The sequence below is a fragment of the Callithrix jacchus genome, chromosome 6 (assembly GCF_049354715.1).
Source record: "Callithrix jacchus isolate 240 chromosome 6, calJac240_pri, whole genome shotgun sequence".
NCBI lineage: Eukaryota > Metazoa > Chordata > Mammalia > Primates > Cebidae > Callithrix > Callithrix jacchus.
Window position 1 is genome coordinate 40,477,330 of NC_133507.1, and position 15,682 is coordinate 40,493,011.

The 15,682-nt window shown below is 34.2% G+C and overlaps 1 protein-coding gene across 50 annotated transcripts in view; it reads right to left on the minus strand.

Moving 5' to 3' along the window:
• The window catches only part of GULP1 (GULP PTB domain containing engulfment adaptor 1), a 320,614-nt gene that overhangs the window by 197,050 nt on the left and 107,882 nt on the right, over positions 1 to 15,682 (minus strand). For 8 of the 50 annotated variants that reach the window (XM_078327147.1, XM_078327131.1, XM_078327175.1 and 5 more), the window contains one exon: positions 3,330 to 3,388. The exons of the other annotated variants lie outside the window; for them this stretch is intronic. The gene's annotated coding sequence lies outside the window, so the exon portion shown is untranslated. The remainder of the gene's footprint in view (positions 1 to 3,329; positions 3,389 to 15,682) is intronic. 50 annotated transcript variants of the gene reach the window in all.

The window sequence follows — 15,682 nt, forward strand, 5'->3', positions numbered from 1 at the left end:
GTACTATAGCTACTGTATACTTATTTTATGTTTTCTAATAGGCTGTAAACCTTGAAGGGATTATATGTTACTCATTTTTATAATTCTTATAATGCCTAAGACATACAATGTGTCTTACTTAGAGTCAAGCATTATGTAAATACTAGCATTCTAATATTTACATAAATATATCAGACTTTTCTTAATTTTCCATTTTTAGGTGAAATTACTTGACTTCCTAATAAGCAAAATGGGGATTTGACTCCTTTATACTATTTCTATTTATGACACACAAAATGTATACACACAAACACATACCAACACGTCCCCTCTCTCCCATCATTGCACTATAGATACATCAAAATGCTTAGTGAAATTAACATGCCATTTGCTTTTGCTTTTACATTTACATTTAGTTATATTAAATATATGTTATAGTTATATCATTTTCTATCACTGCAGTATTACATTATTGCATTATATTACATTGGTACATCAAAGTTTTTTATTTTCCTCTATATTGTTGTGGTTGTGCTATATAAATATGTACTAGTTTATTTTTCTTTTATTTTTGCTAATGACTTAACTGCCATTATACCCACTAATTTTATGAGTTTGACTATGAGTGAAATCACGTGGTATTTGTCTTTCTGTACCTGGCTTATTTCATTTAATGTAATTTTCTCCAGGTTTATTCATGTAGTTACAAATGACAAGACTTACTTAAAGCTGAATGTATTTCACTGGGTATACGTAACACATTTTCTTCATCCATTCATTTGTGGATAGACCTTTAGGTTGATTCCATATATTGACTTTGTAAATAATGCTGCAATTAACATGGGAGTGCAGATATCTCTTTTTAACATATCAATTTCATATCTTTGGATATATACTCAGTAGTGGAATTGGATCATATGGTACTTATATTTATAATTTTTTGAAGAACCCTCATACTGTTGTCCATAAGGGCTGTACTAACTTACATTCCACCAACACTGTACCAGGTTTCTCTTTTCTCCACACTCTCAATAATACCTATCTTTTGTCTTTTTGATAACGCCATTCTGACAGGTGTGAGGTGATAACACATTGTGGTTTTAATTTGCATTTTCCTTGTGACTAGTCATGAGGAAATTTGCTCATTCTTTAATTGTGTTATTTGTTTCTTTACTATTGAGTTTTTTGAATTTCTTATATATTTGAAAACCTTATCAGATATATGGTTTGCAAATACATTCTCCCATTCCACAGGTTGTCTCTTTACTTTGTTGATTGTTTCTTTCTGGCTATCCAGAAGGCTTTTATTTTTATGTAATACCATTTGTCTACTCTTACTTTTGTAGCCTTTGCTTCTGAGACTGTATCTAATAAATCTTTACCCAAACCAATGTCACAGGGCTTTTCCTCCTTGCTTTCTTCTAGTAGTTTTATAGCCTCAGGTCTTATGTTTCAGTCTTTAATTCATTTTGATTTTTTTTTAATTTTTGTATATGACATGAGATGAAAGTCTAATTTCATTCCTCTGCATGTGACTGTCCAGTTTTCCCAGCACTGTTTATTAAAGACACTGTCCTTTCTCCATTGTATGTTTTTGGAATATTTGTTGAAAATCAATTAACTGTAAATGTGTGAATTTACTTCTGGGCACTTCGCTTCATTGGCTTATGTGTCTGGTTTTTTATGCCAGAACTGTCTTGTTTTGGAGCTTTGTAGTATATTTTGAAATCAGGTACTGTGATGCTTCCAGCTTTCTTCATTTTGCTCTAGATTGCTTTGGCTATTCAAGGTCCTTTGTGGTTTTTATAGGGATTTCATTCTGTTACTATGTTGTATTATATTACATTATCATATATGTATATGTTGAATCATTCTTGAATTCCAAAGAAATTCCCACTTGATCATGTGATATGCTTTTTTTTTAAACATGCTGTTGAATTCAGTATGTTAGTATTTTGTTGAGAATTTTTACATCTATTTTCATTAGGGATATTGGCCTGAAATTTTCATTTCTTGCAGTCACTTTGTCTGGCTTTGGTATTAGGGTAATTCTGGCCTCATAAAATGAGTTTGGAAGTATTCCTTCTTCAATTTTTAGAAAAAAAGTTGAAAAGAATTAGTATTAATTCTTATCTAAATGTTTGGTAGAATGCATTAATGAAGGCATCAAGTCCTGGACTTTTCCTTCATGGGAGAAATTTTATTACTTATTCAATCTCCTTATTCATTGTTGGTCTGTTCAGATTTTCTATTTATTCCCAATTTAGCATGGGTAGATTGAATATACATAGGTATGTGTCCATTTGTTCATAGTAGTCTCTCATGATCTTTTGTATATCCATCGTATCAGTTGTAGTGACTTCTCTTTCATGTCTGATTTTATTTATTTGAGTTTTCTCCCTTTTTTTTTGTAGTCTGGTTAAAGGCTTGTTGATTCATATTCCTTTTCTATAAACAACTCTTAGTTTTGTTGCTCATCTTTATTGTTGTCCTATTCTCCATTTCATTTATTTGTGCTGATTTTTATTATTTTTTTCCTTCCACTGAGTTGGGCTTAGAATTTTTTTCTATTACTAGAACATTGAGGTATAATTTTAGGTTGCTTATTTGTTTTTCTTTATTTTTAATACAGTTGTTTACTGCCCTAAGAACTGTTTTGCTACAATCTATAAGTCTTGGTATGTTGTGCTTTCATTTTCACTTGTCTGAAGATATTTTTAAATTTTCAATTTCTTTTTTGATCCCTTGGTCTAATTACTACATATTTATTTCCCAAAATTCTTTCTGTGGTTGATTTCCAGTTTTATACTATTGTGGTTAGAAAAGATACTTGAAATGACTTCATTCTTCTTAAATTTGTTGTCGCTTGTATTATCATCTAAGATAGGATCTTGGAGAATGTTCCATGTGCACTTGAGAAAAATGTATATTCGGATGGAATCTTCTTTATACGTCTGTCAGGTCCACTTGGTTTAAAGAGCAGTTCAAGTCCAATGTTTCCTTATTGTTTTCTGTCTGGATAATTTAACCATTGTTGAAAGTTGGGTATCAAAGTTCCCTAACATTACTGTATTACAGTCTGTTTCTCCTTCAGAGCTATTAATATTTGCTTTGTATATATAACTGCTCCAATGTTTGGTATGTATATATTTACAATTTTTATATCTTCTTGATGAATTGGTCCCTTTGTCATTATATAGTGACCTTATTTTTCTCATTTCACAGTTTTTTACTTAAAGTCTCTTTTATCTGATAAAAGTATACTTACCTGTCTTACTCCATTTTCTGTTGCTATAACAGAATACCACGCACTAAGTAAATAACAAACAATAGACATTTATTCAACTCACAGTTCTGGAGGCTGAGAAGTCCAAGAGGATGGTGCTGGCATCTGGTAAGGGCCTTCCTGCTACATCATGACAATGGTGGCAGGCATCACATGGCAAGACAGAGCAAATGTGTTAGCTCAGGTCTCTCTTCTACTGCTTATAAAGGCACCAGTCCTATCACATGGGTTCCATCCTAATAACTTCATCTAATCCTAATTACTAATAACCCAAAGACCCTAATTGCCCAAAGGCCTAATCCTAGTAACCCAAGGGCCCCTACCTCCAGTAAACATATGAATTTGGGGATTGAGCTTTCAATGTTAAATTTGGAGTATACTTTCAAATCACAGCACTACCTCTGCTCTCTTTTGGTTTCCATTTGCATGGACTTTTGTTTTGCATTCTTTTACTTTTAATCTCTGTGTGTACTTAAAAATTAAATAAGTCTCTTTTAGAAAGTATATAGTTGGGAATTTTTTTTAATCCATTCACTGTGTTTTTAGATGGGAGAATTTAATCCATTAATATTCAAGGTAATTATTGATAGGGAATGATTTGCTACTGCCATTTTGTTATTTTTTTCTGATTGTTTTGTATATTGTTTGTTCTTTTCTTCCTTTGTTGCTGTCTTCCTTTGCAATTATTTTCTCTGACAGTATGCTTTGATTACCTATGTTTTATTATTTATTTACTAGTCATTTTTGCTTTGTGGTTGTCATCAGGTTTACATAAGTCACCTTATAGTTATAAAAGGATATTTTATATTAATGAAATTAACTTTGACTACATGCAGAAATGCTACACTTTTACCCTATCACTCACATTTTATGTTTTTATGTCATAATTTACATATATTTACACTGTGTATCCCTTAAACAATTATTGTAGTTATTACTACTTTTTAAAAGTGTTATCTTTTACCTTTCATACTGAAAATATAAGTGATTTACCTTTTACCATTACAGGATTAGAATATTCTGAATTGAACTGTGTACTTACTTTTACCAGTGAATTTTATATTTCCCTGTTTTCATGGTAGGAATTAGTATCCTTTTCTTTAATCTTGGAGAATTTCTTTTAGCAAATTCTTATAAGATAGGTCTGGTGGTGCTGAACTCCCTCAGCTTCTGTTTATTGTGAAAAGCATTTATCGCTCCTTCATTTCTAAAGGGGAGCTTTGCCCAGTAAATATTCTTGGGTGACAGTTTTTTCCCTCAGCATTCTGAAGCTTCCATCCCACTCTCTGCTGGCCTGTAATGTCCCTCCTGAGAAGTTTGCTGCTAGTCTTTTTGAAACTCCCTTATGTGTGATATGTTTCTTTCTCTTGTTGCTTTCATGATTCTCTTTTGTCTTTGATTTTTACAGCTTAATTATAATATAATTTGGTATCATTTTATTTGGATTAATTTAGTTAGACATTTTTTATTTTTCTGTACCTGGATATTTATATTTCTCACCAGGCTCAGAAGTTTTCTTCCCTTTTGTCTTTGTCTTCTTTTTTAAATACATTTCTTTAAACATGTTCCTTATTCTTTAAATTTTCTTCCCCTTTGTATTTTTCTCCCTTATGAACTCTGAAAACTTGAACATTTGTTCTTTTGATGCTGTCCCATAAGTTCTGTAATATTTCTTCATTCTTTTTATTCTTTTTGTTTTGTTTTCTCCTTTAACTGTATATTTTCAAATAGACTTTCAATTTCACAGATTCTTTTTTTCAGTTAGATCAATTCTGCTTCTGGCACTAATAAATTTTTTCTTTCATTAGTTGTATTTTTCAGCTCCATAATTTCTATTTTTTTAAAATTATTTGACCTCTCTATTAAATTTATTTTAGTAATCTATTATTTTTGTAATTTTGTTGGATTGTGTTTTTGTATTTTTTTTCAACTTCATTGAGCTTTCCTAAGACAATTATAGTGATGTATTGCATAAGAACGTTTTGGTTAATGATGTACTAAATATATAATGGTGGTCCCATAAGATTATAATATAGTATTTTCACTGTACCTCTTCTGTGTTTAGATACACAAATACTTACCATTGTGTTACAACTGCCTATTGTATTCCATATAGGCAGTATGGTAACATGCTGTACAGGTTTGTAGCCTAAGAAATAAGCTATGCAATATAGGTATATTGTAGCAATACTATATAGTATATACCACATAGGTATATGTAGCAACCAGCTATACCACAGGGGCACAGTAGGCTATATCTTCTAGATTTGCATAGGTACACTCTATGATGTTCATACAATGATGACATTACTTAACAATACACACTTTTCAGAAAGTATCTACATCGTTAAGTGACATGACTGTATTTCGAATTCTCTGTCAGTTGGTTCATACATCTGCATTTCTTTAGTGTCAGTTAATGGAACTTTATTTTGTCATGTGATGTCATGTTTATCTGATTCTTTGTAATTCTTGTGACATGAGTTGATATCTACACATTTGAGGAAACCAGGACTTTTCCAGTTTTTGCAGACTAACTTAATTTGGGTAAGCCTTCACCAGTCAGCCCATCCAGGAATTCTGGGTAGACCATTTGGTATGGTCAACAGAAGGACTTGCTGCTGGGATCCTCATGTAAGTTGGCCTGCTAACTAGATCAATGCATGGGCAGGCCTGATGCCTGAGTCCATAAATTTAAGCTTGGAGCCTGGATCCACTGACATGGAACTGTTGAAGATTCTGTGGAATTGGATCTGGAACCTGTATCACAAAGGGCTGGCCTGAAGCCTGGGTCCAGCAGAGCTAACCTGTCATTTGGGGCAGGTCTTGTGCTTGAATGGGCAGGGGCCAGCCAGGCAGTAAGACAAGTCTGAAGTCTACATCTGTGAAAGCTGATCTGAGACTGGAGTGACTCTGGAGCCTCAGTCCATGGGGGTGGGCCTAGAGCCTGGGTGTGCTGGAATAGGTGTGGACCATGAGTCCACTAAAACCTAATGCCATGGGAACTAGCCTACAGCCTGTAGCTGACCTGTGCTGGGAAAGGCATGATGTCTGAGTTTGTGAGGGCCAATCAGGGGGCTAGGATTATGGGTGCTGGCCTGGAGCCTGGGGCTTTGGGGACCAACCTGGAGCCTGAATCCATGAGACAAGGCTGGGTATGGATGTTTGGGTTCTATCCTAGATGATAGGTCTGCAATCAACTGGTCTTAATTCTGGGGCCATAGAAACCAGTCTGAAACCTCGTTCATGGGGGCAGTTCTGGATCCTAGGTCTATGGAGCTAAGCCCAGTTTCTGGGATGTACCGAGATTGGTCTGGACCCTGGGTCAGCTGGAGTGGTCCCAGATCCTGGCTAATGTTTCCATGGGGGAGCAAGCACTGGAAAGCCCATCTTGCTGACACCAATCTACTTTTATAATTTTGAACTTATTGAGGGTTTCTTTGTTTCCTTTTTTTTTTCTTTTTTTTTTTTTTTTTTTTCTGAGACAGAGTTTCACTCTTATTACCCAGGCTGGAGTGCAATGGCGCGATCTCGGCTCACCGCAACCTCCGTCTCCTGAGTTCAGGAAATTCTCTTGCCTCAGCCTCCTGAGTAGCTGGGATTACAGGCACGCGCCACCATGCCCAGCTAATTTTTTGTATTTTTAGTAGAGGCGGGGTTTCACCACGTTGACCAGGATGGTCTCGATCTCTTGACCTCGTGATCCACCCACTTCGGCCTCCCAAAGTGCTGGGATTACAGGCATGAGCCACTGCGCCTGGCCGAGGGTTTCTTTTAAAAACATTAGTGATCAAATTTTTTGTTCACTTTTTCTCCTTGACTCCCTTTTATTCAAGGAATAATTCTTCAATTCCTCTGCTGTTACATATTTATTACACTCTGCTTACTTTATTAACTCTTTCTATCTCAGTGTTAAAAATCTATCTTCAGCGAGATTGGGGATTGGTGAGAAATACTGAAAAAGGGCAATCTTAGTAGGGGGTGTACTGGAAATGAGTTCCCTGATCCTCCTCACCATTGCTAATCATCTGAATACTTCACTGTTTTTCTCTAATCCAAACTCATAACCTTACTGTCTAGACCACAGAAGATAAACAGGAGATTTTCAGGCTTGAATACCTGATTGCTTCTCTGCTGTGTCCCAACTAAGCAATGAGTTACTTCTCTCTGAACTCACTGCTATTCCAAAAATCAGGAGCCTACCATTTCTGAGTATGTTACAGGCTTAGTGCCACAGCCACTTTGGTTGAGTCTTCTCTGTGCATATATTTAGCTATGGCTTCCTTCTCAAATCTAACAGTCTCCTTTCTAAATATCTCGTACTTTTTGGTCTACTGAGAGTTCTCTGACTTACTTTCCTGCATAGTTATAAAGTAAGTTATATATATTTGTTTTTTTTCTTCTATCCAAGAATTTGAAATATAAGTGGAAGATTACTGTGTGTGTTTTGTTTATCATAAATTTATCAAGTGTAAGTTTAAATTATAAAAGGGGATACCAAAAGTTCTTTGAATCATTTCATTATCTGGAATTTACTACTGTTGTTTTCCTTCATGTTAATTTAGGGCACAGAACAATATATTTATGTGTTATCATCTCAAAATTATATTTTCATTTATTAATTAAAAACATAAGAGATTTACCTTGGAATCTCTTTCTAATGATACATACTAGAAAACATGTAAATAAAACTATAAAACTGAATATTAGAAGAGAGGAGTTAAGGAATCTGAAATGAATGAAATATGAGGAGTTTAGAGTATGAAACTGGGAGAATATTAAAGATGTAATACGTTTAGCATAGGGTTGAATGTCAGATAGTCTCATAATAAGATGACAAGGGAATACTGACTAGGTGTTTGACATTTTTAGATTGAAATACTTTCTCTCATGTTAGTGTATGCCTTGTACAAGCAGTAGAGTGTAATGAATAAAACAAGAACTACAACTGGGTTCTAATCCCATCTTTGCCATTGGACCCTAGGTAAATTTACTCTCCCTTTTTGTACATAAGCTTTTTCAACTGTAAGCTAAATTCCCTACCTCAAAATTTCCCTATGAAGACTAAATATGTTAATTTGTGTAGGCATCTTAGGACAGTGCCTGACACATGCAATGTAATATGCTAAGTATTGGCCATAATTTTTATTATTACTATTAAAAAGCCTATGGCAGATTTTGAAACTCACTCAGGAATTTAGAAGATTTCACTCTAGAAAGGGGAAAGAAAAGTCCTACTAAGCAGATAGATATTCTAGAGGAAGGCCCAGTTTATACTCCTTAGCCAAAATTTTGTATAGGACAAGTCATTTAAACATTCCTATCATAGTATAATTAAATGGTATAAATAATGTAAACTCACTTTAAAAGAGTCAAAATCTCTATTGAAATCTAAGCTTGTTTCTTTTCCATCATAACTATTACTACTTATATTTTTATAAAATAACTAATCAAGAAATTTAATTCTAGTATTTCTATTACTAGAATCTAATCAAAAATTTTTTTAAAAGAGGGTCTGCTTATTTCATAGCAATTAGCAAGTAAAAGAATGCTTGAGTTTTGTAACTTACTTAAATGACAAAATTTTTATACTTTATCCCAGGCCAAGATTAGTAAATAATTTTATCGAGAAGTCAAAGCAAATAATAATATTTAAGGTATTTTCAAAAATTTGAAGGACAAAATAAAACCTCCTACTTAACTATCAAATTATTTTCCTTATTGTAAGTACTAGCCAGCCTTTAAACTTTTATTAAAGTTATTACAAGGCATTAATTATCCTGTGTTACCATCAAAATAGCCTAAAATCAATCTGAGAGTTTTAAATGCATCATCACATCATCCATTATGTATTAATGGAATAATTAATATTCTGAAACTTGGAGGGGGAGGGGAAGGGAGAGAACAGGGGAAAGTGCAGATATGTTTTGTTCTCATGGCACGACCTATGGATATGTAAAGTAGATTTAATGTTAAAGCTCTAGTTTTGCATTCCAGACATATAAATACCATTAAAATCTTGCAGAAATTAGTAAAATCTGCAGAGGAATGTTATGTCTAATCACCTTACATAAGGCAAACTGGCATTATTACTGATGACGACTTACATAAAATGATCTATTTCTGTGTCTTATTAAATTGCTCATTCACTGATATGGTGTGCAAAATAAAGTAAAAATGCTTCAAGCTTAAGTTGTTTTCTACTTTATGTGCAAAAGTAGTATTTTTATCCTGATTTATCAAATAGCTACTTAACCTAAGGACACACAATACTATCCCCATATACATATTGAGTATTATATAAATACCTGGATCAGATGATATAATCCCTTTTCTCCCACAATTTTTCTCATAAGTCAAAACATCTTTGAAATTAATCACTCATTTTTTTAAATACCATGCTATAAATATCCAATTTCAGGTATATTTTATGTGCTAAAACCTTACAAAAATTGGATTTTTTCTGGCTATAAAAGTATTACATCCTCATTGAACACACTGTATTTTTAAAATGAGTAAAAAAGTAAATAAATAAAAATACCTGGAAATAGCCACTACTAACATTTAAGTGCATTACTTATAGTGTTTATGATTAAAGGGAGCCAAATACATAGTATTGAGATATTACTATAGATACAGCTGTGTCCTAGTTTTTTTCTTTTCACTTCGCTTTTTATAACAGTTATTTCACATGCTATAAAAATTATTTCTACATGTCACTTAATTCTGCATAATACTCCTTTATTAGCTATAGTAATCATATAAACATTTTTTCAACCCACTAACAAATTCAGGTACCATTTATATACTAATATACAAAGATTTATTTACTAACATCACTAGTCTCATACAGGCAACTAGACAACTGCCTATTAAACATATTCTCTTGGAAGTCCCACAGCAACCAAAACTAAAAGAAATACCCAAAACTGATCCATTAGTTAGTTACTTCCCAGGTTCTCTCTCTCTCTCTCTCTCTCTCTCATTCTCTCTCTCTTTCTCTCTCTCTTTCTCTCTCTCTCTTCCCCTCTTTTACACACACACACACACATTTTCAGAGCCTAGGACTTTTATCCACATAGTCTCAGAAGCTAGCAGTCTGGGGCATATTACACATGATTCCTCTACCATACTTTGTCTCTGATTCACACAAAGTCCATTCTGCTATTGGTAACAGACCAGAATTCCATTTATTGTTTTTCATTTCCAAAGCATGTCCTTCTCCAAGTCACCATCATTTCAAACCTAAATTACTACATAATTTCCTAGCTAGTTTTTTTCTTCCCGCATTACTTAGTTACTCCTTGCCTCCACATTGTATCCAATATGATTATTGCAAAACACAAATGTGATTACGCCATCCACCTGCTTAATTCCCTCCAGTGGCACTCCATTACATTCAAGATAATGTCAAATCCCTTAATGTGTTCCCTTATCATCCCGTTCTACTAGCCTTGTCACCATCATCTCTCCTCTCCACCTCTTGCCCAGACCCTGCTGGGACTACCAGCAGAACAATGTACCCTGCTATGGTAGTTCAATAGTACCCCACAAAAGTGTATGTTCACCCAGAACCTTTGAGTGTGACCTCATTTGGAAATATAATCTTTGTAGATGCAATTGGTTCAGAATCTTAAGATAAAATTATTCTGTCTTTAGGATGGGCCTTAAATACAAGGACTCATATATTTATAAGAGGAGGAGAGAATACAGAGAAACATCAAGGGAAAAGGTCATCTCAAGGTGGAAAAAGAGACTGGAGATATGTTGCCTAAAATCAAGCAATACAAGGAGTCACTAGAAGAAGCAAAGAAGCATCCTCCCCTAGAGCTTTTGGAGGGAGAGTGACCCTGCTGGTACCTAAGTTTCGAGCTTCTATCCTCCATAACTATTAGACAATAAATTTTTGTTGTTTTCAGCCACTCAATTTATGGTTCTTTGTAATGGTAGCCCAAGAAAACGAATATGCCTCCTATCTTAGACTTATTGCAATATATTAGTGGTTTTATTTCTATTTTACTGAACTATAAGCTCCATAAAAAGCAAGGAATAGCTCCATTGTTTATAATTTTATGCTGATTGTCAAGTACAGCAAATGACATATGATAGGCAATGAGTAAATACAAATATGTTGTACAAAAGAAAGAACAAATAATTTTTTCAAGGTAGTAGATACCTGTTGAGAACTAAGCAGCATTATTATTTAATCTATACTCATTTTGCTGGTAAAATCTTTGTTATATGAAACTTTATTGTTATTACTGTCTGAAGGCTCTGTTTTTGTTTTTTATTTTGTTTAATTTCTTGTAGAGACAGGGACCTATGCTGCCCAGGCTGGTCTCAAAATTCTGGCCTCAAGCGATCCTCCCACCTCAGCTTCCAAAAGTGCTGAGATTACACATGTAAGCCACTGCACTTGAACAGTTTGATGACTTTAAATAACACTTATGAAAAAGAATTATAGGAGGCATCAGTTGTTTTTATTTGCCCCCAGATTCACCCTCAGTCTTGGTTCCAGAACTTCAAAGTTCCCTTTGGGACCTACTCTCTCCAAGTACAGGCAGTCTTGTAAGAACTGTTAATCAAGTGCCATGATTCCTTGACAAATGACTCAAACTCAGCCATGCTGACTCCCTTTGTGAGTGTGAAAGGAAGAACATTAAAACATACTATAGGTCCATATTTAGCTCCACAGAAGTATCCACTGCTGTTTCTTTCTACTTCCTGATCTCTAGATGCCTGGAACAGTCTGACTCCTGTCTTTTCTGAGAACTGTTTCATCTGATTACTCTCGAATTTTATGTGCTAAGTTATATCCTTTCAGCAAAATGCATTTTTTTTTGTTTAAATAGAATGAGTTGCTGTTACTTGTGATCTAAGAATAAGAGATTCTTCAAATGTAAATGTGATTAGTACATACCACAGATTGCTTTTATAAATAGGTGTTGTTTCACAGATGGTTGTCTGATCCAAAAGTTTCTAGTTTAGATTGTCAGGCTACCTAACTGATAAACTATGCAATTTAAAATTCATGATTTGCCAATTCTCTAAGATAGCCGCTTCAATTTTTTCATGCATTGTACATATTAATGCAAATCCTACTCTTCTCCCTTCTTTAGCTCACGCTTTATATACAAAAGTTATTCTCATGAAAATACTTTATTTTTCACTAAATTTTCTCAATAGAAATCATGCTGTAGAAGCAAATTAAGCCATTTTATAAAGAATGTGACCTCTAAAAAAGTCAAGATTTCTGTATAATAAATGATACATCATGGCATGAATAACTAGTTTAGATTTTAAAAGGCCTCTATAGTTTATCACTTTGCAACATAGAGACTAACATATTGATGAAAAAGCCACTTTTCTAGGTTTTATCATTTCATTCAGATAGCAATTAATTTATAAAGAGACCATTTTTAAAAATTACGTATTACATAAATATACAGAACTCTTTTTCTTTAAACCTCTTCATTAAAAATCAGTGTTAACTTTATATAGGTGAAGATTAATTTGAACATCATAATTAACAGATGTATTACATATATACATGCACTAAATAGATCCTCTAAAAAGTCAGTGAAAGTGAAATCACTTTCTTTGATTTCTTCAATAAATGTTTATATTTGTATTTAAATGCTGATAAAACATAATACTTCTGAATAGAATTTGAATCTGCTCTCCACTGAAAATTTCCCTAGAGGCTCTTCAGAGGAGAGTGCCAGTAGTCTTATTGTTTGCAACAAAGGAAGCAGAAGAAATTAAGAAATTATTCTTCCAGCTCCTTCTACCACGTTCTTGTATTTCCCCACATTTCTCATTCATGCTATTCCTCACTATTCTGAAACACTATCATCTTTTTCATACTTTCTGCATAACATGTCAATGAGCCCATATTTTTTAAGATTTCTTAAACCGTAAAACCTTATGGTCACATTTGAATCTAAACTTCATTTATTGTCTCAAAACCAAAACTTTCTCTTTATGTCACACTTTCTTGACCTTCTACTCTTCTACACATTTGCACTAAATTTGCATGTGCCTTCAGCCTACCCTTAAGTTTCTTAGTCTTCCTCCATAATCAGCCCCAAAATTTCCTTTCTCTTTCATTTGTTTCCACCTTAGGCTAGTCTATCAGTTGAGCAATTGTACTGAGTTTTGGGTCTCTTCTTTTTACAACTCTTTCATCATTAACATTAGATTATAACAGATAAAGAAGCTATTCTGTGCTGGTCATGAATATTAGACATTCTACTAGGTACTTTGGATATTTTAATAAAGCAAATAATTAGTGAAAGAAGAATTATAGGCAATACAAGCAAAAATTAAAAGAACATAATATATTTCTAAAATTTTTTATAATTCTATAGATAGTGGCTATTCTCCTACTTTTGAAAAGAGATCACAGAATCCTATAAACCATAGGCATAAAATTGAAAAGAAAAGGAGAAATGATAAAAATTTAAAGAATTAAATAAAAAGACTGATTAATCAATGAAAGATTTCGAGTATTAAAAATGGAAGGAATTTCCTTTGACTCTAAGTTTTCCAATTTGACTATGTAAGTGAATAGTAATTTTAATCAGAGAAACAAAAAATACAAGTGAAAGTTCATGATTTTTAAAAACATGAGATAATAATTCTAATATCTGCCCTGTTGGCTTTGGTCCATCTATGTAGATACAACATGGAAATGGAGGTTCCCAATAATCAGATGGAGTAGGTAACCTCTAAGATGGCTTCCAATGATTTCTCCCTGTTAGTATTCACATACTGTTGTGATCCCTGCTCTTAATTGTGGGCTAGAACTAGTGACTCACTTCTAAAAATTAGACAACTACAACAATGGTAGTTTATTAGTTTTTTGTGGCTGCCGTAACAAATTACCACAGTTACCAGTGGATGGCTTAAAGGGACAGAAACTTATACTCTCATAGTTCTGGAACCCGGAACTCTGAAATCAAGGTGTTGGAAGGTAGCACTTTCTCCGCGGACTGTAGGAGAGATTTTGTTCCCTGCTTCTTTTGGCCTCTGGTGACTCCTCCTTTGCTTGTGTCTGTATCACATCAGTCATTGACTCTGTCTCCACATGGTCTTCTCCTCTGTGTGTATCTTTTAAAGATACATGTTTTTAGACTTAGAGTTCATCCAATTAATCTGGGATGACTGCATCTAAAGATCCTTAATTATACCTGCATAGACTTTCTCCAAGTAATGTCACGTTCACAAGTACTCCGGGTTAGAAATTGAACATATCTTTTTGGAAGCCACCGTTCAACTCAATACAGATGGGATGACATTTCCTAGATTCGGTTATAAAAGAATGTAGCTTCTATCATGGGTGATCACTTTTTCTTCTTTGGATTGATTGTTCAGGAGGAAGTCAGCTTCCATATCATAAGGCAGCTCCATGGAGACTGAGTCTGGAATTGGCCTCTTCAGCCCCAGTTGGGCTGTGAATGACTATAGTTGCAGCTGACAGCTTGACTGCAACATCATGAGAGTTCTAGAGCCAGAGGTACCAGCTAAGCTGTACCCATATTCCTGGTCCACAGGAACTGTGAGATAATTTATAAACACTGTATTAACTGTAAGACTAAGTCAGTGATAATTAAGACAAATAAACAATGGGCATAGATTTAATTTTTCATATAGGCAAACTTTATGGAGTATATTCTATTTAAAAAATCGCAGTACGTTTTATTTAGATTTAAATTTATATCTGTAATTATAAATAATGACCAAATTCTCAAGAATCTTATACTCTCAGGGGATAATACACAAGTGCACACTGTGTGCTATGATAAAGAAATGTACATGGTGTTAAGGTTCTGGTCCAGAAGGATCTGGTCCAGATTCCAAAAGCTGGGAATGATATTCTAGAGAAGGTAGATTCTGAACTTGTAAAAACATACCTACTCATAGTTATATATTAACAAATTCATTTTCATACAAGATGGCAGATTGATGGCATTGTTACCATGCCTCATTCACTTGGAAAGAAAAAATAGTATGTAGATAGTCACACTATGAATTTTCTTACAAGAAGCAAAGTAGGAACTTAAAAAGACTACTGAAAGAAATCACAGATGCTTTGAAAGAAATGGTAGGCTACAGCCTGCATCTTCTAAGCCAGGCAGAAAACTAAGTCCCCAGAATGTGGGAGTGGGATAAACTGCCTTCAGGGTATACAATCCTACTGAGGAACCTGGAAAATTCAGGCTACTGGGGAAGGCCTTACCCCAACCGGTGTTGGAACTAATTGAGGGAGCAGTGGGCAATAAAAAAGTGGGAGCAGCAGCAGGAAGAGATGTTTGCATTCCCAGTCTCCAGCACGGATGGAGGGAAACCATTCCTCACCCTACTCACAGGGAACTTCGTGGAAGCCTGCCAGCTAACTCAGGTGACTGTGGCAGA